Source organism: Gracilinanus agilis, chromosome 6, assembly GCF_016433145.1.
Source record: "Gracilinanus agilis isolate LMUSP501 chromosome 6, AgileGrace, whole genome shotgun sequence".
NCBI lineage: Eukaryota > Metazoa > Chordata > Mammalia > Didelphimorphia > Didelphidae > Gracilinanus > Gracilinanus agilis.
In genome coordinates, this window is record NC_058135.1 from 124,554,992 (window position 1) to 124,575,364 (window position 20,373).

At 35.0% G+C, this 20,373-nt stretch overlaps 1 protein-coding gene across 1 annotated transcript in view; it reads left to right on the forward strand.

Annotated features, from left to right (window-relative positions):
- Positions 1–20,373, forward strand: part of NR3C2 (nuclear receptor subfamily 3 group C member 2) — a 367,948-nt gene that overhangs the window by 207,857 nt on the left and 139,718 nt on the right. The gene's annotated exons all lie outside the window — the stretch shown is intronic.

Consider the following 20,373-nt stretch of genomic DNA (forward strand, 5'->3'; position numbering starts at 1 on the left):
CTTGTTCAAGAATTTCTGGGCAATTTTCTCTGTTAATTTCTTGTAAGATGCTATCTAAACTTTTTCTTTTATCATGATGTTCTGGTAAACCAATAATTCTTAAGTTGTCTCTTCTAGCTCTGTTCTCCAGATCTTTGGTTGAATCAATGAGATTTTTCATATTCTCTTCAAATTTTTCATTTTTTAAATTTTGTTTAATATATTCTTGCTGCCTTGTGAAGTCATTTGCTTCTAGTTGAGTTTTGTTTTTTAAAGACTGATTTTCATCTTTGACTTTTTGGTCATCCTTCTTCTGGTCTGATTTTCTTTGTAGATCATGTTTTGCCTTCTTTGCTTCATTTTCAAACTGGCCGATTCTGGCTTTTAAGATTTTATTTTCTTGTTTTAGTTCATGTATTTCCTTTTTCACATTCTCTTCAGCCTCTCTTGCCTCTCTTGATTGCTTTTTGAGTTCCTGAAATTCTTGAGTTAATTGAATTTTGAGATCTTTCAAAGCCTGTGCCCAGTTTGCTGGAAATACTTCCTCTTCTTCTATTTCTATTTTATTTGCTCTCTTTTCACTTCCTTGAAAGAAGCTGTCAATTGTCATTTCTTTTCTATTTTTCTATTGCTTACTCATGTTTTTTTCCTTCCTTGTTCTGCTAGTTTGAGCAGATGTATTTAATGATCTTTGATGAAAGATCTTCCCTCAGCTGGCAATGGAGGTTTGTAGTTACTTTCTCTGTCCTCTGAAGACTTCTTATCTGTCAAATTGTTGGGATTAATCCTGTACTGATTGGATTAATTTTACTGCTTAATCTGCCCTGAGGCTAAAACCTCCAGAGGAGGGGAAAAATGAACCCCCCCCCAAAAAAAACCATGGGGGGGACAAGAAGGAGCATTTTTTGCTGAACTGAGCTCTCCAGCAGTGGGGTCCCCCTTCACTGTCCACTGTGTTTGATCTGGTTTTCTTCCTCTTGAAGCCCTGCATTCTCTATCTTGGTATGAGGAAGCCAAACTGTCTGGGCTCTGGGGTTTGGCTCTCTCTAAGCCACCATCTTCTGGGCGTTTTTGCTGTGTTTCTCTGGTTTTCTCCTCCAGTCACCTCTCCAGTGTCTGTGTTCAACTCCCTGAGTTCTATGCCAGCAAGGCCCTCTCTCTGGACCAGTGCATGCACCTGCCCTGAGATTTCCCAGACCACTGGAGACTCTGCACAACATGTGGGGGAGGCGTCCTGGGATTCCCCTTCTTTGCCCTCAGACCAGACAGTTCAAGTATTGAAGCCTTTTTCTTGGTGTACCTCTTTAGTTGTGCTGCAGTAGGGTCCCCCCTGCTCTGTCCCATTATTAGATTTGGTTCTTTTTCTTCTTGAAGCGCATTGTTTTCTGTCTCGGTGTGTAAGGGTGGGGAGGTTTTAAGATTCACTCCGTCTAAGCCTCCATCTTCCCGGAAATCACCTCAATTCTGGGATCTAGGCAAAATTTTGAAATAAGAGAAATATATCTTTGACATTAATTTCTTTTTCTCCATTTCCTTTCCCATTAAATAAATATATAAAATGCACCTCCTTCCCTTCATTTCGAGGTAGGGGTTATGCTGTGAAATATGACATGTAACCAGATGCGATCCATATGTTGGTTTTGCTTAAACTGCATTTTTTTCTCTTTTTCTTTTAATTTTTGTTTTAAGAGATTGCATTTTGTAAAGATGAAAGATGTTTAGAAATAAGTGTCTCTCTCTCTCTCTCTCACACACACACACACACACACACACACACACACACACACACGAAAACATCAACTTTTTTTAACAAGCTAATTACTACAGGAGAAAAAAAGATTAATATATTTCATTCCTTTAATACATAGGAATAAAATGAAATATAGAAAGATTAAATAACTTCCCTCAGGCCATGAGGTAAATATGTGTTTGAGACATAATTAGAACCTGCTTATTTAATGTCTAGTTTTAAGCTAAATCCTGGGCTGTTAAATGTGAAATTCACTCTAAGCTACTTGAATGAATGAATGATATTAGATAAATATAAAATTCTTCTTTATCACAGTTTTCTACATTCAATCTGTATGTCTCTCAGATATAACTACCACTAGTCCCAAAAGTACTGATGGGGAAGACAACTGAAAGTTCTTTATGATCTAAAATAATATGAATTCTTGTTTTTGGGGTGTGGGCCTGAAAGGCTACAGTTATACCCAAATCTTGTTAAGGTGAGACCAATCTCATGTCAGTTTCCATGTTCACTTTCTTCTAGGAATAAGTGAAAAAGATTGGCAAGGATGTGACATTGTTGTTTTATTTCTTTATCAAGATTTTTAGTTAATCTAAGGACTTTTTTAGATGTATATTTAGTTGCAGTTTTAAGAAATTACATGTTGACTAATCCTACAAAATCTAACTTTAAATTTTAATTTTTTTCATGATGCCATCCAAATTGGTTTTAGAGAAACTTAATTTATAGAATTAGGTGATTTATTTCCACAAAAGTCTAGTTTTACAATGTAACCCCAGAGTTTTCTTGTAGAAAAGATGGCCTGAGTAATATGTTGATTCTGAGATGAAATGATCATTCTTGGGCCATAATACATTCACAGAGAATCCTTTCCTACTTGAGTCAGATATATGCTATTCTCCTTTAATGTTATTGTCATACAGATGTCTAAATTTGAAGATATAAATATTATATTGCAAAATGGAGAAACTAAATCTTCAAATCATATTAAGGCAAATTCATTTAAAAAATAACTAACCCAGGATGATATCATGTGATAATAGAAATAAGTTAGTATCTGCTATTGAGATCATCATGAAGGCATATATTTTTTTTTGTTTTGTTTTTTTTTGTTTTGTTTTTTTACCCTTGTACTTCGGTGTATTGTCTCATAGGTGGAAGATTGGTAAGGGTGGGCAATGGGGTCAAGTGACTTGCCCAGGGTCACACAGCTGGGAAGTGGCTGAGGCCGGGTTTGAACCTAGGACCTCCTGTCTCTAGGCCTGACTCTCACTCCACTGAGCTACCCAGCTGCCCCGAAGGCATATGTTTTTAAAACAAAAAGGAGTCAGTTTAATCATCTAATCCAACCCCTGTATTAATTGCCTTACTTAGATTCACAACTAGAATCCAGATCAAATAAATGAAAACTCTACATACAACATAGTAAACTAAATATCTTGTATGGATTAAGTAAAATTGGGGAACTGATTTCATAGATTTGTAGTCTTCATGACTCAGTAACTCTGTAAGATTAAACAAATTCCTCAGAAATTTATTAAATATTTGTCAACAGGTATTATTAAGTTCCTCCTTTGTGGTATGTACTGTGTTAGGCATTGGTCATACACAGACAAAAATTATCCCATTTGCTGTCAAGGAATTTACATTCTAATGATGAAGGCAACACATACATTCATGAATATATCTAGAATAAATATACACAGAAATGTATGTTTATATATAAGTATTCAGACACAAAAGAAATACAAGGTACGTTAGGAGAAGGAGGATGCTCTGCAATGGGAGGGTCAACAAAGGCTATGTGGAGAAGGTTATTGTCTTCTAGCTCAAGCTGGAAGGGTATCAGAAATTCTGTGAGGCAGAGATGAGGAGGGAGTACATTTCATGGGAAAGGACAGTCACTGGAAAACATGGAAATAACAAAGATTGTGTGTAAGAAACAAAACTAGAAAAGTAGGTCATGGCTAAATTGTGAAGAATTTCCCATTATCCTGGGAGTACACATTATTTACATTAGTATAAGCATGTATATTATAGTTCTAGTAGGTAATAACCTTTCTGAGATTCAAGGGCATCCAACAGACTTTAAACTACAAGTTTTGATATTTTCATTATCCCTTCTATTATGACCAGATGAAATAAAGATTAATTTGAGTTTGCATTTTGCAATTGAAACATCTGTGATACATTCTGGTATATGTTTTAGTACCAGAAATTCTTCTACAGTGAATCTGATGTTTTCTAAATACTCACTTCTTTGATAGCTTAAATAACGACTTTTCCAATAGGTAGAATCTCCATGATTTTGCCTGAATAGGTTTTGTCTACATGTTAGAAAATCACTTTCAAGTTAATGATATTTTGGAACTTCTCCAGAAGTCAATATTTCATCACTTGGTACCACACCCTCCATATGGTCAATTTTTCAGTTTTGGAAGTGTTAGTAGAACTTTTTTTTTTCTTTCCGCTAGGTCATTCTTCTTCAATTAGGTCATTAATTCCTTAAAAGAATTAATTATATCTGAAACTTTATTGTTTATTCTGATCAGTTTTTTTTTAATTTTTGACCTAGTATCCTTAGTATTTTCTGAGATTATTTATTATATTATTTGAGCTCTGTAGGTTCATATTTTATCCTTTATTTACATTTATTCTCTTTTTTAGATCACTTATTCTTATTTCTATAACTTCAAAGTATATAAATTATATGTGATGCATTTAGACATTGAAATAGAACCTGGTTTTCTAAATGGTCCAGAGCAACACATCTTTTTGAAAAATTTGTATCCTTGGATAGATTTTCATCATATAAAATTGGTATTCCAGCCAGTATCCTTGGATAGATTTTCATCATATAAAATTGGTATTCCAGCCATAACCATTAATTATCTAGAATTCCCAGGAGTCATTTAACTTTTTGCTCAACTAAGACAGAAACCTACTTTCCTGCCTTAGTAAGTATACTGATGATAAAATCTTTTCCAGTGCCTCATGGCAAACATTCTGATCATCAGTTATACTTTTCTTGCTCTGTAGATCTGAAAGGTAGAGGACATTAGCCTGAATGAATAGTGACACCAGACAAGCTGTTAGCTTCATATTTCACTTCTGAGGGCCAATGCCAAAATCAAATATATGTTTGTGTGCATGTATCCAGCCCCAGTCTTTAAGCTGAGCTCTAATTCTCCATCTCCATTTGTCTGCTAGGCATGTCTACCTCGATGACCCTATCTATAACACCAACTTGGTGGTATGGCAAAACTGATTTTTCTCTTAAGTCTGCATACATCCAACTAAACGTTTCTATTGATGGAGCCTCAGTTCCCAATGGCCCAGGATCAAAATCCTAAGGGGGCATAGTACAAAGAGCTCTGGACTTGGATTTAGAAGATACAGAATTAAATCTAAGCTCTGCCACTCATTACCTATGGGGCTTTGAGGACTTTTCTCCTCTAAGACTTAGTTGCCTCCTCTGAATGAGGAAGTTGGATTAAGTGATCTCTAAGATCACATCAGCTTTAACATTCTATCTTAACTATTCTATCCTTTTTGACTCTTTCTTCTCCCTTGCTTCTCACACCTCATCAAGTTGCCAGTATCTTTCACATGTACTCCTCCAATTTCACTCATACTCTTACATGCCAGTTCATAGTACTTTGTATATTGTGCCCCTAATTAGACTGTGAACTACTTGAGAAAAGGAGCTTTTACCTTTCTTTGTATCCCCAGGTGCCTGGCACATAGGAGATGCTTAATAAGTGTTTATTGACTAACTCTCACCTGGATGAGTTTAACTTGTTTTCTTGTGTCCAGATCTTTTCCAATTTAATTTGTTCTTCACACAAATGTCAAAATAATTTTCCTTAATGCACAGGTCATACTCTGGAATTCCCCGGCTCACACTGAACCCTTAATGACTACCTTTCACTATATAATACTAATATAATAAAATATACCTTTATAATTACCTATGTAACTTTATAATAACCTGTGACAAAATATAAACACCATATCTTTCAATTTAGTGTCTTCCAAAGTCCATTCTGGCTTACCTTTGTAGATATATTTCACATTATATGCCATACTAAAGTCTACATTCCAACCAAGTTGGACTTTTAATTGATCTTCTCTCACCTTTTTGCACTGGCATAAGTTGTTTCCTGTGCTTAGATACACGCCTTCCTCCTTTCTACTTATTGAATCCTTCTTTTCCTTTATGGTTCAACTTAGGTACCATCTCTTCAATGATCCCTTCTCTGAGTCAACTAGAGCTGAAAGTAGACCTTCCCTTCACACTTTTTCTAAAGCAATTTGTATCTCTTCCATTCCTATCACATTCTACCTTATGTTTGTTTGTGTATACATACCTTATTTGTCTTCCCCCAGTAATATTAAGCTCTTTGAGAAAAGGTATTATTTCATTTTTCTTTTTATTACTAGTGTCTAGCATGGTGATGGTGCTTTACATGTCTTGAGCACTTAATACTTTGAACATTTTTTAAACCCTTAACTTCAGTATATTGGCTCTTAGGTGGAAGAGTGTAAGGGTGGGCAATGGGGGTCAAGTGACTTGCCCAGGGTCACACAGCTGGGAAGTGTCTGAAGCCGGATTTGAACCTAGGACCTCCCATCTATAGGCCTGACTCTCAATCCACCGAGCTACCCAGCTTCCCCTACTTTGAACATTTTTTTTAATTTTTTTTTAACCCTTGTACTTTGGTGTATTGTCTCATAGGTGGAAGATTGGTAAGGGTGGGCAGTGGGGGTCAAGTGACTTGCCCAGGGTCACACAGCTGGGAAGTGGCTGAGGCCGGGTTTGAACCTAGGACCTCTTGTCTCTAGGCCTGACTCTCACTCCACTGAGCTACCCAGCTGCCCCCTACTTTGAACATTTTAATGAAGAAATTCTTATAATCTCATTTCCCTTGTGATCTGAGTCTTCCTCCTCAAAGTTCAGGAATATTTTTAGATCATCTGTGCTTCTCATTTATTGTGATATTTCTCCAACATTATATTGTAATTGAACCTTTTGTTATTTAGCACCAAATACACAACTCAGGTAAAATACCATGTGAATAGTGCATAAGATCTTGGATTTAGAGCTTGAAAGAGATTAGAGAGGCCATCTAGTCTAGTCCTTCATTTTACTGATGAGAAAACTGAAGCCCATAAAATTAATCTGCCCAATATCATACAGTCAATAATCAGACAAACATCTGAACTCTCATCCCCTGACTCCATAACCAGAACTTCAAGAAATATTTAAATGCTCTGTCAGAAAGATCAATAGTCTCATGGATTCAGAAGTTTCATCTAATAAAGCAAATGGCTCATCCTGGACCCTTTTTTCTGTGTCATTCCATCATTTCATCATCAAAGGTCCGTCAGCACATGGGATACCTCCATTGTTTTCTCCTGACATCAAGAAATATTTGTTGATTATAATTGTCTGTGGTATTTGCTTACTTTTTGAAGGCATATTAATTTTCCTTTCGTGAAACAGAAAATAAGTTTTGGAAATAAATTATTAGGGAATACTGTTGAAAGGGAAATTATTTGCTTAAAGAAAATTAATATTTCCTTCTGAAGAGCCTCTCCATAGCTTAATATTCTCAATTAATATACACTTAATGTGGGAAGTATTGCTTGAAATTTAATAAAGATAACAACAACACAATTAAGTTATTTATAAAGATGTTTCCTACTTATGAGAATATTTTTGTTAACTACTTCAACTTAATACCACCTTCCATAATGTAATATAAGTAAAAGCTCATTTTTTAGCTGGGAGAATTTTTATAAATAAAAGAAGTTTGGAAGCGAGAAATCTTGGGATCAAATCTTATCTTGATCACTTGTTCTTGTAAGACCGTCTATACTTACCTTACCTCTTTAAATGTATTCCTTCATGTGTATAAAAGAAGGGAATGGTTTAATTAGATAACTGTAAAGAGCCTTTGTAGCTTGGTAATCCATAATCCTGTGGATTTTCCTAGTCATTTTGAAAAACCTCAAGTTAATTTTGAACACCTCTACATTGTTCAGAGCTGCATAGAGGTCAAGAAGGATGAGGACTGAGGAAAGGTCATTAGATTTGGTGATTAAGAGTTGACTGATAACTTGGGAAAGATCAGCAACTTCGTGCAGCTGAATGAAGAAGTTGAAAGCTTTCTCAAGTTTAATCATGCTAAGGAAGAGAGACTTAGAATGATAGCTAAAGGGAATGGCTGGATCAAGTGGGTTTTTTTTTTAAGGATGAGAATGACAGCATGTTTGTAGGTAGCCAATAGATATGGAAACATTCAACCATTAGTGATGAATTAGGATCACGAGTGCATATAGAAAAAATTGCCTGGGCAAGGAGAAAGCCCAGCCCTTCATGGGACACAAGGGTAGAAGATGAAATAGTGGCAGAGGTAGGGGTGAGTAGGGGAGAGACTTCTAAGTGATATGAGATGAGTAACAGTAGAGAAGAGAGAGCTCTCAGAGAATAGTCACAATTTTTTTTGATTAAGTGTGAGGCCAAGTCCTTTGCTGAGGGCGTAGGGAGAGGAGTGCCGTGGAAGGCTGAGGAAGAATGAAATGTTTTGACATAGTAACCATAGAGAATGGGAAGTGAATCATTTGTAGATGTATAAAAGGATTGCCTTGACACAGTGAGGACCCATTTGAGATAGTGTAATATGCGATTCCAGTTAGGGTGATTTCATGATTTACTCTTTGAGGGAAGTATGGTGGTAGAGAAGACTGACCGCATCTTGTACAGTGAATAGTAAAGAGATTGTCCTGTACTGTCACAGTAATAGGTGCTGAAAATAAAATGGTCAGGTGGGTAAAGAGGACCCAGATTATGAGAAGTCTTGAATGTCTGAATGAAAAATTTTCAACTTAATTTTAGAATATAAGGAATTTTTGTAGATGCCTACCCTAGAATGTTAGGTAAAGAAAACAGCATTTTAGGAAACTTAATCTGGAACAACTCTGTTGAATTGCAATAGAAAAAGACAAGTCAATAAAAATAAGAAGACAAAATTAATGGCTATTACAGCAACCTAATATGAAATAGATGCTTGCAAAGGGTTGGTGGTAGTAGAAAAGGACAATAAAAGGCTGATCCTGAAGAACTGACAAAATGTGATGACATGAAAGATGTAGGGAATGAAGAAAGTTGTCACAGAGAGGAAAATGAAGACCTCTTTTGAGGTCATGTGTTTGTTGTCTCAGCTACGTGTCCAAAAAGAATCCGCTTCATGCTGGATGTAGCAGTAGAATGCAAGAAAATGACTTTTCTACATGTTCAGAAACAATCTGAAGAAGAGAAAAAAACTGGGACTATGAAATAAGATGCTGGAACAGGAATTCCTTACTTGGAAATATTTCCTCTAATATTTAGAAGAGTGATTTAGCACAGTTGGGGATTGCATTAATTAAAAGTAATAAAGTTTTAGAGTAGCTTAGACTTAGTCATAGGTAGAATGCTTTCTGTTGCTGCTGTAGCTACCTGGGAATTAGACTCTAAGTAGCACACATAACAGAATTGAAAGATTGGGGGAAAGCGTCAGGTGATAGAAAAGGCCTTTTCTGAAACTCTTACTGAGAAGCCTCTCCAATGTTCGCTCTTTGTTTGAGGAGTAGTGAGCAATTTTATCAGCTTGTAACTCCATAGGGAACCATAAGATGAAACTGTTAATGATTGGAAAAGTCGAAAAGCATTAATGTTTTAACAAGAAGCAAATAAAAAACCTGCCAGCGTTCCAAGCCAAAGAAATTCCTGCATACTATTAGATGTTTCTCATCACAAGAAGGCAATTTGAATGATTTTTTTTCTTTTGTTTTAAAGCTCAGACTCCAAGTTCAGCTTTCCTACCTGAGGGAGTGCTTTAATTGGAGGGAGAGAGAACCTAATATGGTCTTTTTTCCATATCCCTAGGAATAAGGTACAGTGCAGCAGGGTGGGGGGTACATTAGTATGGTATGCTTCTAAATTCAATTGGAGCTATTCTCCTACAGAACATAGTAAGGTTATTGCTATTTAGCAACTGAGGTTGGGAAAAAAGTATACAAACAGTTCCAGGAAACTGCTTTGGATCCATTCAGTCCTGAAACTTCAGAGTATAACTTAGAATTCTAAAAAGAATTCATAATTTCTCCAATCTATCCTCACCCGAAACACCAACAGTCTAGAGCAGTGGTTCCCAAACTTTTTTGGCCTTCCACCCCCTTTCCAGAAAAAATATTACTTAGCCCCATGGAAATTAATTTTTTTAATTTTAATAGCAATTAATAGGAAAGATAAATGCACCTGTGGCCATCACCACACCCCTGGATTGCTGCAGCACCCACAAGGGGGCAGTAGCTCCCACTTTGGGAATCACTGGGCTAGAGAATAGTAAACTGGCACTTAAATCAGCTCAAAGATGGCACATAGCAGTATTTCCATTTTGCCTGGGGATTAGTCCTAAATGAAAAATCTTTGATAAATGGTGCTGCTTAGAAATAAGTTGACTATAAAGTTGCATTCAACAAAGATATCACCTTACCGAAATGAGTAGTCTTGCTAATCAACTTTAAACTTATGTATATCAGAGAGTGAAGACAAACAAGGAAGTGTGAGGGATTTTCAGTTTACAAAATAGAAGGATCCTCTTAAATTACTTAAAATGATATAAGTGCCTCAAGCAGATTATAAGAAACATATTTATCAGCTTTCTCCTCAAAATAAATGATAAAGATGATAACGAGAAGTAATTTGGTCAGTAGATCTCATTTCTCAATAAAATATAGATATTTAAGATTATATGAGTTAAGTATAGAAGGATCTTGGATCATATTGTCCTGAATATTTATTTTATAGATAAAGATACTGTAGCCCAGCAAGATACTAGCCTGCCCACGGTCACATATATGACAAATAGCAGTATCATAAAGCTCATATTTAAGTTTGTTGAAAATTATCAGTATTTTCTTCACTAAAGACCTTCTTTAATGTTTCTTTATGGCATACAAGTAACCAAGTTGGATCATGCATTCATAGTTGGAAATAATCATAGAAGTTGTCTACTCCAACCCCCTCATTTTCTTTATTTTTCAACTCTCACATTTTAAAGATGGAAAGAATGAAGCTCCAAAGGTAAATTGGTTGAGATCACAAAAGAAGTGATTAGGAATTGAAGATTTAAGCCTAAGTCCTTTTACTCCATATACGTGTTTGTTCTTTGACTTTTACCAGTTGTTGGACCAAGGACAGCTCAATGATGCCATGGATAGAATGTTGGGCCTGGGGTCAGGAAGTCCATCCTATATTCAAATCTGACCTCAGAAACTTCTTAGCTTTGTCCTTTGGTAAATCACTTATCCCTGTTTGCCTCAGTTTCCTCATCTATAAATGGACAAGAAAAGGAAATGGAAAACCATTCCAGTATCTCTGCCAAGAAAACCCCTAATGGGCTCATAAAGAGTCAGGCAGACTGAAAAACAAATCAATTGTAGTACCAAAAAAGGTTAAAATCTGGGAAACCATTACTACTCAAATCCTGGAATTTAATCTCTTTGATACAACATATAAGTGGATTTATATTTCATATCTGAGACTTAAAAAGTAACGACAAGAAAATATTAGAATTTAAATACCATTTTGAATCAAAACTGCCAGTCTTGAGAACGAAGCAGAGAGAGTGAGAAAAAAAGGTAATTTTTGTCATTTGGTTATGACTATCCTTAAAAAACAGAAGAAAGTTAACTAACATCTTTCAGCTGTGCCAAGGGCTTTAAGAAAATTTTACATTTTACCTTGTCTTTTTTTTTTCCCTTTCTGTCGAAGCATTTAAACTGTAAACCAATGCCTAATTAAATCATGGGGATTAGATTTTCTTGCCCTATACTATCTAATCATTCTCTCTCATAAATTACTAGGATGACATAAGCGCTCAAAAATATGACCTGGTTATGCAAAAATAGAAGTCCCAGTAAAAATAAGATTAAAGTTAATATTAAAGAGGACTAAATTCAGTTCATAGGATCATAGCTTTAGATTTGAAAGATTCTCAAAAGTCATCCATTCCAAACTGTTTTATTTAATAGATAGAAAATTAGAGGCCTACCCAGAAATGTTAAAAGTAATAAGTAACAGAAGTGGCACCAGGTCCTGGTCCCCTGCCTTTGTATATATGGGACTGTGGCAAATCACTTAGGCTCCGTGGGGCATACTTTCCTCATCTGTAAAAAGAAAGCAATGAACTAAGCCTCTGAGATCTCTTCCAGTTCTGAATTTCTGACCTTAGAATCTTATGAACTGGGCTGAGAAGAAATAATAATAGCTACTATCTTTATTGACCCATTTAAGGCTTATAAAATATTTTCCATATTTCCTCATAAGTTACTCACAATAATCCTGAGAAGAAATAACTATTGTTACATCCATTTTGCAGATCAGAAAACTGAGACAGGCATCATTTCTGGGGCTGGCCCAACTTGCACTTTTTTTTTTTACTTTTTTATTTTTATTTTTTTAAACATTTATTAATATTCATTTTTAACCTGTTTACATACTTTATGCCCCTACTTTCCCCTTCACCCCTCGCTGTACCCCCACCCATGAAAAATTCTTACTCTTTTTTTTAAACATTTATTAATATTCATTTTTAACATGGTTACATGATTCATGCTCCTCCTTTCCCCTTCGCCCCCCCCGCAATCCTCCCACCCATGGCCGACGCACATTTCCACTAGTTTTGTCATGTGTCCTTGATCAAGACCAATTTCTAAATTGTTGGTAGTTGCATTGGTGTGGTAGTTTCTAGTCCACGCCCTCAATCATGTCCATCCTGACCCATGTGTTCAAGCAGTTGTTTTTCTTATATGTTTCCTCTCCTGCAGTCCTTCCTCTGAATGTGGGCAGCGTCTTTACCATAAATTCCTCAGAATTGTCCTGGGTCATTGTATTGCTGCTGGTACAGAAGTCCATTACATTCAATTTTACCATAGTATATCAGTCTCTGTGTACAATGTTCTTCTGGCTCTGCTCCTTTCACTCTGCATCAATTCCTGGAGGTCTTTCCAGTTCACATGGAATTCCTCCAGTTTATTATTCCTTTGAGCACAATAGTATTGCATCACTAACATATACCACAATTTGTTCAGCCATTCCCCAATTGAAGGACATACCCTCCTTTTCCAGTTTGTTGTCACCACAAAAAGCGCAGCTATAAATATTTTCGTACAAGTCTGTTTATCTATGATCTCTTTGGGGTACAAACCCAGCAATGGTATGGCTGGATCAAAGGGCAGGCATTCTTTTATAGCCCTTTGAGCATGATTCCAAATTGCCAGCCAGAATGGTTGGATCAGTTCACAGCTCCACCAGCAATGCATTAATGTCCCAATTTGGCCACATCCCCTCCAGCATTCATTACTCTCCCCTTCTTTCATTTTAGCCAGTCTGCTAGGTGTGAGGTAATACCTCAGAGTTGTTTTGATTTGCATTTCTCTAATTATTAGAGATTTAGAACACTTTCTCATGTGCTTATTGATACTTTTGATTTCTTTATCTGAAAATTGCCTATTCATGTCTCTTGCCCATTTATCAATTGGGGAATGGCTTGATTTTTTATACAATTGCTTTAACTCCCCAACTTGCACTTTTGATAAGGATCTGAAGCAAGATTTCAACTGGAGTCTTCCTGACTCCAGTCTAATATTCTCTCTCTACTGTGCCACAGCACCTAAGTGCTTATAATAAAAATCTGGAAGAAACAAAAACAAATTTCACATAGCACTCTTAAGTATTGATTTTTATATTCTTCTACAGTTTTTAGAACGTAACCTACTAAGAAATTTTTCTCAGTTATAGAAATATGAAAGCTTTTGGAGTGAAATAGTACTCATTTCAGGTTAAAATGTCTCCAAAAGGGTCTTCTGGTTTCTGGTTCTCATTGTTGATCTCCATTTTTCTTAGCAGATATAGGAATTTTTAGAAAATTGCTTTAATAGAAAGTAGAACTATATGACCAATAGCCATAAGACAGGAAAAATAAACCACTTTAAGCAGATAGTTAATATTCACTTAAACTATAAAAACTTATTTTTTTCTTAGAGAAATAGTCTAAAAATGAATACATTACTGAAGAATATTTTTATTTAAGGCATTGAGAAAAATTATAAAACATAAGCAAGTTATAATATATGGGATACAATTACTTTTGTGTCTGAAGTACAAAATAAGTGTTTCTTTTCTTATTTCTGAATATAGATGAGGTTTTATTTTTCCCTCAAGCAAAAAGTAACTAAATAAGAAATTGTTTTTAAATCCTGGACTTTGTGCCTTCATTAAAAAACTAAATAACAAATTAAAACCCAAGTTTATAGACATTAACTCAATGTGAAATATTTGCCCCCCAAATTGCCAAAATATTAAATTTTCAGTTTATACATATATATTGTTAGTAATTGTCTTTTCAGAATTATGATTTGTAGTTTATAGAACAGAATTATAATTTCTTATAACAAAATAATTTCCTCTAATGTTTATTTACATATAGTTGGCTCATGCTTTATTACATTATTTGTTTAATGCTTATTAGCATACATTTGTAATTTGAGGAAAAGAAATGCATATCAATTCACTTTCAAAAACCTTGAGTGTCTACAGAAAGGAGGAGATAGAGTATTTGTCAATGGAGGAGGTATGAGGTTGTCACAACATATTATTGGAAAAGACTCTGTACTAATAACAGGATACATTGAAGAGGTGACTTTAGGCTTTTCCCAGTCTAGAGTAAATTTTTCTGTGGTTCCAGGCTTACTATAAAGAAGCTTAATTTACCAATCACATTTTATATTGTTTATTTTTAAAGGGAATTGTTTACATTTATAGATTTATATAATCTAAAGGTTAAAGAGGTTCTTTTAGAGGTCTCATCTGTTTCAACTTTTTCCCTAACGGAAAAATCCCTTTGGTTTTCTGTCTATTTTACAGATTAGAAAACTGAGGCAAATTCCAGTTAAAATTTTGCTTCATATCCTCATCAGGCAAGTCCCTGAAATGATTGGATATCCGGCAAATATTCTTCTAGTCTCTGCTTGAATCTAGTGTTATAAAATCTACTTCTTTAGGAAAAACAATCCCTTATCATTCTGATTATTACTACATTTCCTCCCTAATTTGTTTCTTTATGTAATTTCCATTTGTTGTTTCTAATTCTGCCTTTTAAAATGACACAGAAAAAGTCAGGGCTTCGCTGGACATGGAAACCTTGGAGACCTAGGATTAAATCCTGGTACTTATAAATTAATTATTTGGTCCTGACCAAATTATATATATCACTGATCTTTGGGGATTTTTTAATCTATAAAATGCAGATAACATTTTTATGCTACCTACTTCCCAAAACTCTTGCTAAAGTGGTTTTTAAACCTTAAAGTAATATATGAATGCAAACTATTATTATTTAACTGGATTACTATAATCTTCTTGATGCAGAATGTTTGTTTTCCTTTTAATAAAGCTTTCTTTTGGCACATTATGGCTGAATTGCACACAAATGGTAGTCGATGCCAACCTAAAATACTGTTAGAGTTTTAGAAACTGATGCAGACAATACATTGTAGGCCTTTTCTTTGTCAGTGTGAAATTAAATACTTTGTCCCCTTTAAAAACAAAAAGTTATAGATATATGCAAATGAGTGAAGAGATACTTATTTCTTCAAGCCAGTCCCAGAATATTTGCCCCTCCCAATAACTTTTTTGTTTCATTGACAAGAACATTTCTTTTCTATACCTTTGACCCAGAAACTCCCAAAAGATACATAACAACCAAATTAGAATTTTTTTTAACTTACAAGAAGGGCAAGGAAAGATAAAAGAAAGGGATGGTTTCTCTTCTTAAGATGGCTTAGATAATCAGAATGTATGACAGTGATAAGGAGGAACTTGACTCAAGTCTTTTTTTCTGTTTTCTTTTCCAAGGATAATAATCTTTGGACTGGGAAGAACAGAACAAAAATTATCAAGTGGGAATTGAAATCCAAGTTGTAAAGAATTAGGTTAATTCAAATTACCACGCCTGGACAAACAGCATCCCAGAACTTTGAAAGAATTGGCAAATGTGATTGCCTAACCAGTGTCAGCTTTAAAAAGTTGGATAGAAAAATAGAGGTATTACAATACAGTTCTTTCTTTTTCAGAAATGAGAAGAGGGTTAAGATCTTCAAACTATAAACCAATGGACTTGATTTTAACTCTTGGAACAACTTTAGAATATATTATTAAAGGGATGCTTTGTGAGAATTTATAAAAGAAAAAGTTAACATTTTAAGTATAGATTCATCAAGATCAGGTCATCACAGACTAACTTCATTCCTATCCTAAAAGGATTACTTAACTGACAGAATTGGTAAATGAAATAGACTCAGTATACCTAGATTCTAGCAAAGAATTTGGCTGTCTCTTTTTCTAATCTTGTGGAAAAGTTGGAGAAGTTTGGGTTAGATAGTAAAACACAATAAAGCTAATTAAGAATTTTTTTAAATNATATGTGAATATTGTGTATATATTAAACATGGGTATTTCCTGTATATATTGTGTATATATAATATACACGTATATTTACTGTATATGTTCCCTTTATAGGATACATATATTTCTTTCATATATTACATATGGTATATGTGTATATTTACCATATGTATTCTGGGTATATGAATATTGTGTACATCATATGTGTGTATTTAATGTATATGTGCATGTACAGTATATATATATATATATATATATATAGCACCTACTTTGTGCCAGGCTCTATGCTAAGCTTTGGGGATACAAAGAAAGGCAAAAAACCAGTTCTTTCTTTCAAAAATTGGAATAAATGTATCAAATCTAACATAATGACATTTAAGAGGCATAAACTTCAAGTCCTATACTTGCATTCAAAAAACAAACTCCTTATGTTTAGGACGGTACTCATCCTATGGAATATGTTTGCTCATACTCAATATGAGTTAAAGGTATAACAGAAGAGCCAGAAAAGAAAGAAGAAAGCATAACCTTAGGATATGTTATAAGATTTCAGAGGCTAAAAACAAGATAGCTGAAAACTGTGTTATATCTCTGCCCTAGTCAGACCAAAGATGAAGAATTGTTCCCAGTTCTGCAATGTTACTTCTCTTCAGATCTTTTTAAGCTGGAACATTTCCAAAGGCAGGTGAACAGGATGTTGAGTACATTGAAGACTGTGTTGCCATAGAAGGATAGCTTGAAGGAACTAAGGCTATATATAAATATATATGTGTGTGTGTGTGTATATATATATTTATACACACACATACATGGAGCTTGGAGTAATGGAGCTGGAGGGCAACATGGTAGCAGTCTTTGGGTATTTAAAGGGTTCTTCTAAGTGTTTATCTCCAGAAGGCAGAATTAAAAGCCTTGGGTGGAAATCACCCAGAGAGGAAGATTTAGACTCAGTGTAAGAGAAAATGTTTGTAAGAATTCAAGCTTATAAACATTCAATTGTGGTTTTCAATAGATTCTGAGGTCCTTTATAACCCTCAGATTCTGTTCTCTTTGGTTATATTTCCCTCATTCAGACCCTCATCTTTTCACCGCTTTTGCCCAACACTTGGGTAGTAGATTCTTATATGTTACATTTATAAGACAGGAAAATCTCTGGATTTTAGTCCAGATATTAAATTGAAACTGCCACTGTAGAAAATCAGGCCCAGAGCAAAGAACAAATGATAGCCCCACCTGAACTAGGACAATAAATAACTTCCTTATTGATCACTCTACCTTAAAGCCCATCCTCTCTGCAATCCATTCTCTACACAGCTGCCAAATTGAGTACAAATCTGATTCTGTCACTTACCTGCTCGGGAAGCTCCAGTGTCTCCCTGTTATCTCATAGAGAAAATAGAAACTACTCTAGTATGTAATAGGAGAAGGAAATAGCAAACCACTCCAAAATCTTTGTCAAGAAAACCCCCAAGTGCTGTCACGAAAAGTCAGATACAACTGAAACAATTGACAAGTAGTATTTAAGGTTTTTTGTAACCTGTTTCCAAACTACCTTAATCAATCTTAATGAACCTTATTCCCCTTCAATACAATCTACATTCTGACCAAACTAACCTATTTTCTATTCTGTAAGAATGCACAAAAATCCACCTCTTGGATATGATCATATTCCTTCTCTCTATTGCCACTTATTCCTTTTGAAACTTTAGCTGAAATGGCATATTCTACATGAGATATATGTTGAGCCCCTTATTTACTTATTTGTCTTAGCCTGTTGCTTTGAATTTGCATTGCAAATATTTTGCATCTGCTTCTCCATAAGTTGTTGCTCCTTAAGAGCAGGGACTATTTTTCCCTTTAATCTTTGCAGTAGCTAGTGCCTAGCACCTAATGGTTGCTAAAATAAATGCTCATTGAATAGATTGGGTAGGATTCAAACTCATTAACAGTTGTCTTCTCTTCACTTTGCCCCTCCTTTATAATTTGTATCAAGAGTAAAAGACATAAAGTTGATAATTTTTCAGTTTACAGAAAATTTTAGTAAAAAAATATCATTTTATTATTTCCATAAATTGATTCAAAAGATAAGTATAACATACAATAAAAATAGATAGGTCTCTTTTCCTGACCCTCATATACTTTATGCACTGCCTTAAGAAACTTGAAAAACTTAATTTCATGGTCTGCCAGGTCACTTGTGTGGATATTCTTTTCCCCTTTGGGTCAGCAGGGTATCAGTTAAGGAAAATCATTTTGAATGGCAAAGAGGTAGGTTCCACCCACTAAGTAGAACTCTGCATTTGCTGAAATAATACATTATGTTCTTTAAACTTTAAATGGTAGCTAATGTGCTATTGTATACAGTGAGGTGCCTTAGCTGTACCTCCCTAGGAGAAAGAGAGAATTGTTCACATAAACCTTTCAAACAATTTTAGATCAATGCTCTAAACATGTTTTAAAGTGCTAGTAGCTATGGCAGTGGAATAAAAATAAAATTAGCTTTATTCTCAGCTCCATAGCAGTAATAGACATTTGTTTAGTAGTAGTGCTTAGTAGGGGTGAAAAAGTTAGGTTTCTTTCATTGATTAATGAGCACTAGCCATCGCTCACCATTCTCTTCCTTGAAAGAGGTGGTGGCCTATTGCCAAGTAGCAGCCTTCATTAAATCACATCTCAGGTTTTTTTAGTCACTTAAATAACATGATTTTCTATATGTGTATTTTATAGAATACTTTATCTGCTTAAGTGTTCTCATCGTTGAAAAAATCAAAACTATTGAGCATTTTCTTGAAGTTAGTATATTCACTTATACAGACAGAAAATGTTTGATTAGCAAAGTTTGTTGGAGAATAGATGAAAGTAAGAATCACAATTCATGGGTACAGTAAATGATGTACACGTGTTGCTTCATACAAGCCTTGTATCTTAATATGACAGGGAAAGAGAATAATAGCATGTTTGTTTTTTTCAACTTAAGTTGTTTGTTTTTTTTTTCAATTATTTTCTACTTTTTAAAAAAGAAAGAACACAAATCAGATCCCCAAGAGGGGATTGCAGTAATGAGTGTTGTTTAGTTTTGACTTGAGTAATGATGCTTATAGGAAGAAGTGTTTTATGATGAAAAATAACTCCCTAGATACCACTTGGCTAAGAATGAATCTGGTGTATAGTGGGGAAAAGTATTGAATGTAGAGTTAGAAGACAACTCATACCCTGCCTCATGGTATCCAAAGACCATAGATTCGGGGCTCAATTGGACTTCAGAGGTCATCTAGTTCAACTTCTAATTTTACAAATGAAGAATCCAAGTGACAACTAAGATAACCTAGGTGATAAGTAGCAGAGCTAAGGATTCAAACCCAGGTCATCTGACTCCTAAACCTGCCATCTTTCAGTGCCCTCTGCAGTCTCCAGCAAGCTCCCTCTCTGAAACGGAGATGCTGGCAACACCTCTGCCATTTCCTTCTTAGGGTTGCCTTACCAAAAATGGTTCATTACCCTAAAGTGATATAGAAATCTTTACTTCTATAAAAGAATGAGCTGTGGAATGACCTGGTGGCGCTCTATCTCTTCTTTTCTACCTTTTTTCTCTTCCTTCACTTTTTAGCTCCTTTAGAGAATGAATCTCAAATGCTTAAATGGGAATAAATGGGGAAATTTGAATTTGATATACAGAGTTTTGTTTTACCAACCACCTTATAGGATCAAATCTATTCCATATAGTAGAGAATACATTTATTTCAGGTTACTTAAATGGGTAGCATCTCAGTAAAATAGAAAAATTTTGGATTTGGTATCGGAGAAATTGGGTTTCAATTCTCACTGCTTCTGACTACCTTTGTGGGTGTAGAGTAAATCAGCTAAGCTCTCCATCAGAAAAGTGAGAGGATTGCAACAGATAACCCACAAGACCTTTCTAGTCTGATTTTATGATGCATCTGCTGCCAGGCCCACACCTTATCTGTCTTCTCATCTACTCTTCCCATATTCCAAAGTTCAGTATATCGCTTATCAAGCTATTGACTGAATTTTAGGCTTTTTTCCCTCTATACCTAACATTCCCTCCCTCTCCTTTGCTTTCCTTTCCTCTCCTCTCTTCTTTCTCTCTTTCTCACTTGGTCTCTTTCTC